The sequence below is a fragment of the Schistocerca gregaria genome, chromosome 3 (genome assembly GCF_023897955.1).
Source record: "Schistocerca gregaria isolate iqSchGreg1 chromosome 3, iqSchGreg1.2, whole genome shotgun sequence".
In the NCBI taxonomy this organism is placed as follows: Eukaryota; Metazoa; Arthropoda; class Insecta; order Orthoptera; family Acrididae; genus Schistocerca; species Schistocerca gregaria.
In genome coordinates this window covers 19,988,475-19,996,186 of record NC_064922.1, presented here as the reverse complement: position 1 = coordinate 19,996,186, position 7,712 = coordinate 19,988,475, and the positions used below count along the sequence as shown (strand labels likewise).

General features: G+C 49.2%; 1 non-coding gene across 1 annotated transcript; it reads right to left on the bottom strand.

Annotated features, from left to right (window-relative positions):
- Positions 1-7,591: 7,591 nt before the first annotated feature.
- Positions 7,592-7,665, bottom strand: Trnaa-agc (transfer RNA alanine (anticodon AGC)). Its single transcript has one exon. It is a non-coding gene; the product is annotated as a tRNA-Ala (tRNA).
- Positions 7,666-7,712: the final 47 nt, after the last annotated feature.

Here is a 7,712-nt window from a genome sequence, read left to right as displayed (position 1 = left end):
GCAGGCAGCGAGGGGCTGCAAGCTTCCTGTGTTCGCACCTATATCACCTGCGCTTCGTTGTCAGAGACAGACTATCGCAAAACATACAACTCACTCCATGAATTGATTGCTACGGCATCTGTTATCAGCAGTCACAACCAGCAACACCAGGAGCAGCCGACTGCACGCAAAGAATGGGAACGTGCAGTGGGATTTACGTGAAATCGGCGCAATTGTGGATGCTAATCGTTCGCTTGTATCTGCCTGTTGGGAATTATTCCACTCGCATGGCAAGGTGCGCATGTAGGTGTGTTAAAAATTCTGGAGGCGCTGGGTATCGATCCCAGTACCTGTCGCACGCTAAGCGAGCGCTTTACCATCTGAGCTACGCCCACCCCCCCGATAACTAGTAGTGCTACATACAGTCATATCAACGTCACAGACCCTTGCACTCCCATTATTCCGCAGACAAACACTACTCTCTATGTATCAGTGAATTTGTCTTTCAGGTTTCATGCATTCTGTATCGAATCGTAGTTGGCCACAATGAAAGTGGCACGCATAACGTCGAAAATAGAGTTCAGACACCGCTCTGCGTAAGACGAACGTGTTGTCCACCTCCTGACTTCAATGACGTTAAGCCGTGATACCTAAGACAGATCTGCACTCGATGACACCACGATAACAGCCGGTCCCCACACTTACACCTTGCTCTCCTTATGACAGTATACATCATATCAGTCTGTGACGCTGGTTTTGCAACTTCTTGCGTGCGTTTATGTTCGCCGCGACCAACACTTACCATGCATTGACCACAAAACATGGAGAAGCCGGGGCTTCAACCCGAGACCGTTCACACGCTAAGCGATCGATCTGCCAACTGAGCTACAGCTACACACACGACCAAGCCTGGCTATTCTCCATTCTTTGCGACTCTGATGTGCACGGACACGACGGTTGGTTGGTTTGTAGCGGCGAAGGTACCAGAATACAAAGGCGCGGACACGTTCATATACACAAGAGTTCCAAGTAGTTTCGATGCTCTGGTATTACGAATGCAAATTCCGTCTGTTTTGAACGTCTTAAATTGAAAGGGCGGTCACAAATTGGTCCATTTCACTCCTTGTCCACAATCACACAGCACCTGAGGTAACAAGCACATCTCGAGCCCCATTGTGCTCTCCATTGTTCATGCCAACTCAGTGCCTCGCTCTTTGCTACTGTGTAAAACTCTTGTCGTCCAACTGCAAAACACTGGGACACAACAAGTTTCCGCGTCCCCTTTGCACTGATCGTACTACGAAACGCTCCCCAAACTTGGCAATCACCCATGCAAATGACTTTACCGACTTTACACGACGCTCACGCAACGCCCACGCTAGTGACAGCCTTATTTATAGTTCGACGTCGCGCCAAAGCGAATGAGCACATTTCGCCTACGGCTTAGGCCGCTCTTCTAGTGTGGCTGCTCTGTGTCTGCAGGCAGCGAGGGGCTGCAAGCTTCCTGTGTTCGCACCTATATCACCTGTGCTTCCTTGTCAGAGACAGACTATCGCAAACCATACAACTCACTCCATGAATTGATTGCTACGGCATCTGTTATCAGCAGTCACAACCAGCAACACCAGTAGCAGCCGACTGCACGCAAAGAATGGGAACGTGCAGTGGGATTTACGTGAAATCGGCGCAATTGTGGATGCTAATCGTTCGCTTGTATCTGCCTACACACCTCTGCCGGTTCGGAATTATTCCACTTGCATGGCAAGGTGCGCATGTAGATGTGTTAAAAATTCTGGAGGCACTGGGTATCGATCCCAGTACCTCTCGCAAGCTAAGCGAGCGCTCTACCATCTGAGCTACGCCCACCCCCCCGGTAACTAGTAGTGCTACATACAGTCATATCAACGTCACAGACCCTTGCACTCCCATTATTCCGCAGACAAACACTACTCTCTATGTATTAGTGAGGGTGTCTTTCAGGTTTCGTGCATTCTGTATCGAATCGTAGTTGGCCACAATGAAAGTGGCACGCATAACGTCGAAAATAGAGTTCAGACACCGCTCTGAGTAAGACGAACGTGTTGTCCACCTCCAGACTTCAATGACGTTAAGCCGTGATACCTAAGACAGATCTGCACTCGATGACACCACGATAACAGCCGGTCCCCACACTTACACCTTGCTCTCCTTATGATAGTATACATCATATCAGTCTGTGACGCTGGTTTTGCAACTTCTTGCGTGCGTTTATGTTCGCCGCGACCAATACTTACCATGCACTGACCACAAAACATGGAGGAGCCGGGGCTTGAACCCGAGACCGTTCACACGCTAAGCGAACGATCTGCCAACTGAGCTACAGCTACACACACTACCAAGCCTGGCTATTCTCCATTCTTTGCGACTCTGATGTGCACGGACACGATGGTTGGTTGGTTTGTAGCGGCGAAGGTACCAGAATACAAAGGCGCGGACACGTTCATATACACAAGAGTTCCAAGTAGTTTCGATGCTCTGGTATTACGAATGCAAATTCCGTCTGTTTTGAACGTCTTAAATTGAAAGGGTGGTCACAAATTGGTCCATTTCACTCCTTGTCCACAATCACACAGCACCTGAGGTAACAAGCACATCTCGAGCCCCATTGTGCTCTCCATTGTTCATGCCAACTCAGTGCCTCGCTCTTTGCTACTGCGTAAAACTCTTGTCGTCCAACTGCAAAACACTGGGACACAATAAGTTTCCGCGTCCCCTTTGCACTGATCGTACTACGAAACGCTTACCAAACTTGGCAATCACCCATGCAGATGACTTTTCCGACTTTACACGACGCTCACGCAACGCTCACGCTAGTGACAGCCTTATTTATAGTTCGACGTCGCGCCAAAGCGAATGAGCACATTTCGCCTACGGCTTAGGCCGCTCTTCTAGTGTGGCTGCTCTGTGTCTGCAGGCAGCGAGGGGCTGCAAGCTTCCTGTGTTCGCACCTATATCACCTGTGCTTCCTTGTCAGAGACAGACTATCGCAAAACATACAACTCACTCCATGAATTGATTGCTACGGCATCTGTTATCAGCAGTCACAACCAGCAACACCAGTAGCAGCCGACTGCACGCAAAGAATGGGAACGTGCAGTGGGATATACGTGAAATCGGCGCAATTGTGGATGCTAATCGTTCGCTTGTATCTGCCGTTTGGGAATTATTCCACTCGCATGGCAAGGTGCGCACGTAGGTGTGTTAAAAATTCTGGAGGCGCTGGGTATCGATCCCAGTACCTGTCGCACGCTAAGCGAGCGCTTTACCATCAGAGCTACGCCCACCCCCCCGATAACTAGAAGTGCTACATACAGTCATATCAACGTCACAGACCATTGCACTCCCATTATTCCGCAGACAAACACTACTCTCTATGTATCAGTGAGGGTGTCTTTCAGGTTTCGTGCATTCTGTATCGAATCGTAGTTGGCCACAATGAAAGTGGCACGCATAACTTCGAAAATAGAGTTCAGACACCGCTCTGAGTAAGACGAACGTGTTGTCCACCTCCAGACTTCAATGACGTTAAGCCGTGATACCTAAGACAGATCTGCACTCGATGACACCACGATAACAGCCGGTCCCCACACTTACATCTTGCTCTCCTTATGACAGTATACATCATATCAGTCTGTGACGCTGGTTTTGCAACTTCTTGCGTGCGTTTATGTTCGCCGCGACCAACACTTACCATGCACTGACCACAAAACATGGAGGAGCCGGGGCTTGAACCTGAGACCGTTCACACGCTAAGCGAACGAACTGCCAACTGAGCTACAACTACACACACGAACAAATCTGGCTATTCTCCATTCTTTGCGACTCTGATGTGCACGGACACGATGGTTGGTTGGTTTGTAGCGGCGAAGGTACCAGAATACAAAGGCGCGGACACGTTCATATACACAAGAGTTCCAAGTAGTTTCGATGCTCTGGTATTACGAATGCAAATTCCGTCTGTTTTGAACGTCTTAAATTGAAAGGGCGGTCACAAATTGGTCCATTTCACTCCTTGTCCACAATCACACAGCACCTGAGGTAACAAGCACATCTCGAGCCCCATTGTGCTCTCCATTGTTCATGCCAACTCAGTGCCTCGCTCTTTGCTACTGCGTAAAACTCTTGTCGTCCAACTGCAAAACACTGGGACACAATAAGTTTCCGCGTCCCCTTTGCACTGATCGTACTACGAAACGCTCCCCAAACTTGGCAATCACCCATGCAGATGACTTTTCCGACTTTACACGACGCTCAAGCTAGTGACAGCCTTATTTATAGTTCGACGTCGCGCCAAAGCGAATGAGCACATTTCGCCTACGGCTTAGGCCGCTCTTCTAGTGTGGCTACTCTGTGTCTGCAGGCAGCGAGGGGCTGCAAGCTTCCTGTGTTCGCACCTATATCACCTGTGCTTCCTTGTCAGAGACAGACTATCGCAAAACATACAACTCACTCCATGAATTGATTGCTACGGCATCTGTTATCAGCAGTCACAACCAGCAACACCAGTAGCAGCCGACTGCACGCAAAGAATGGGAACGTGCAGTGGGATTTACGTGAAATCGGCGCAATTGTGGATGCTAATCGTTCGCTTGTATCTGCCGGTTGGGAATTATTCCACTCGCATGGCAAGGTGCGCATGTAGGTGTGTTAAAAATTCTGGAGGCGCTGGGTATCGATGCCAGTACCTGTCGCACGCTAAGCGAGCGCTTTACCATCTGAGCTACGCCCACCCCCCGATAACTAGTAGTGCTATATACAGTCATATCAACGTCACAGACCCTTGCACTCCCATTATTCCGCAGACAAACACTACTCTCTATGTATCAGTGAATTTGTCTTTCAGGTTTCGTGCATTCTGTATCGAATCGTAGTTGGCCACAATGAAAGTGGCACGCATAACTTCGAAAATAGAGTTCAGACACCGCTCTGAGTAAGACGAACGTGTTGTCCACCTCCAGACTTCAATGACGTTAAGCCGTGATACCTAAGACAGATCTGCACTCGATGACACCACGATAACAGCCGGTCCCCACACTTACACCTTGCTCTCCTTATGACAGTATACATCATATCAGTCTGTGACGCTGGTTTTGCAACTTCTTGCGTGCGTTTATGTTCGCCGCGACCAACACTTACCATGCACTGACCACAAAACATGGAGGAGCCGGGGCTTGAACCCGAGACCGTTCACACGCTAAGCGAACGATCTGCCAACTGAGCTACAACTACACACACGAAGAAATCTGGCTATTCTCCATTCTTTGCGACTCTGATGTGCACGGACACGATGGTTGGTTGGTTTGTAGCGGCGAAGGTACCAGAATACAAAGGCGCGGACACGTTCATATACACAAGAGTTCCAAGTAGTTTCGATGCTCTGGTATTACGAATGCAAATTCCGTCTGTTTTGAACGTCTTAAATTGAAAGGGTGGTCACAAATTGGTCCATTTCACTCCTTGTCCACAATCACACAGCACCTGAGGTAACAAGCACATCTCGAGCCCCATTGTGCTCTCCATTGTTCATGCCAACTCAGTGCCTCGCTCTCTGCTACTGCGTAAAACTCTTGTCGTCCAACTGCAAAACACTGGGACACAATAAGTTTCCGCGTCCCCTTTGCACTGATCGTACTACGAAACGCTCCCCAAACTTGGCAATCACCCATGCAGATGACTTTTCCGACTTTACACGACGCTCACGCTAGTGACAGCCTTATTTATAGTTCGACGTCGCGCCAAAGCGAATGAGCACATTTCGCCTACGGCTTAGGCCGCTCTTCTAGTGTGGCTGCTCTGTGTCTGCAGGCAGCGAGGGGCTGCAAGCTTCCTGTGTTCGCACCTATATCACCTGTGCTTCCTTGTCAGAGACAGACTATCGCAAAACATACAACTCACTCCATGAATTGATTGCTACGGCATCTGTTATCAGCAGTCACAACCAGCAACACCAGTAGCAGCCGACTGCACGCAAAGAATAGGAACGTGCAGTGGGATTTACGTGAAATCGGCGCAATTGTGGATGCTAATCGTTCGCTTGTATCTGCCGGTTGGGAATTATTCCACTCCCATTGCAAGGTGCGCATGTAGGTGTGTTAAAAATTCTGGAGGCGCTGGGTATCGATCCCAGTACCTGTCGCACGCTAAGCGAGCGCTTTACCATCTGAGCTACGCCCACCCCCCCGATAACTAGTAGTGCTACATACAGTCATATCAACGTCACAGACCCTTGCACTCCCATTATTCCACAGACAAACACTACTCTCTATGTATCAGTGAATTTGTCTTTCAGGTTTCGAGCATTCTGTATCGAATCGTAGTTGGCCACAATGAAAGTGGCACGTATAACGTCGAAAATAGAGTTCAGACACCGCTCTGAGTAAGACGAACGTGTTGTCCACCTCCAGACTTCAATGACGTTAAGCCGTGATACCTAAGACAGATCTGCACTCGATGACACCACGATAACAGCCGGTCCCCACACTTACACCTTGCTCTCCTTATGACAGTATACATCATATCAGTCTGTGACGCTGGTTTTGCAACTTCTTGCGTGCGTTTATGTTCGCCGCGACCAACACTTACCATGCACTGACCACAAAACATGGAGGAGCCGGGGCTTGAACCCGAGACCGTTCACACGCTAAGCGAACGATCTGCCAACTGAGCTACAACTACACACACGAACAAATCTGGCTATTCTCCATTCTTTGCGACTCTGATGTGCACGGACACGATGGTTGGTTGGTTTGTAGCGGCGAAGGTACCAGAATACAAAGGCGCGGACACGTTCATATACACAAGAGTTCCAAGTAGTTTCGATGCTCTGGTATTACGAATGCAAATTCCGTCTGTTTTGAACGTCTTAAATTGAAAGGGCGGTCACAAATTGGTCCATTTCACTCCTTGTCCACAATCACACAGCACCTGAGGTAACAAGCACATCTCGAGCCCCATTGTGCTCTCCATTGTTCATGCCAACTCAGTGCCTCGCTCTTTGCTACTGCGTAAAACTCTTGTCGTCCAACTGCAAAACACTGGGACACAATAAGTTTCCGCGTCCCCTTTGCACTGATCGTACTACGAAACGCTTACCAAACTTGGCAATCACCCATGCAGATGACTTTTCCGACTTTACACGACGCTCACGCAACGCTCACGCTAGTGACAGCCTTATTTATAGTTCGACGTCGCGCCAAAGCGAATGAGCACATTTCGCCTACGGCTTAGGCCGCTCTTCTAGTGTGGCTGCTCTGTGTCTGCAGGCAGCGAGGTTCTGCAAGCTTCCTGTGTTCGCACCTATATCACCTGTGCTTCCTTGTCAGAGACAGACTATCGCAAAACATACAACTCACTCCATGAATTGATTGCTACGGCATCTGTTATCAGCAGTCACAACCAGCAACACCAGTAGCAGCCGACTGCACGCAAAGAATGGGAACGTGCAGTGGGATTTACGTGAAATCGGCGCAATTGTGGATGCTAATCGTTCGCTTGTATCTGCCTACACACCTCTGCCGGTTGGGAATTATTCCACTTGCATGGCAAGGTGCGCATGTAGGTGTGTTAAAAATTCTGGAGACGCTGGGTATCGATCCCAGTACCTCTCGCACGCTAAGCGAGCGCTCTACCATCTGAGCTACGCCCACCACCCCGATAACTAGTAGTGCTACATGCAGTCATATCAACGTCACAGA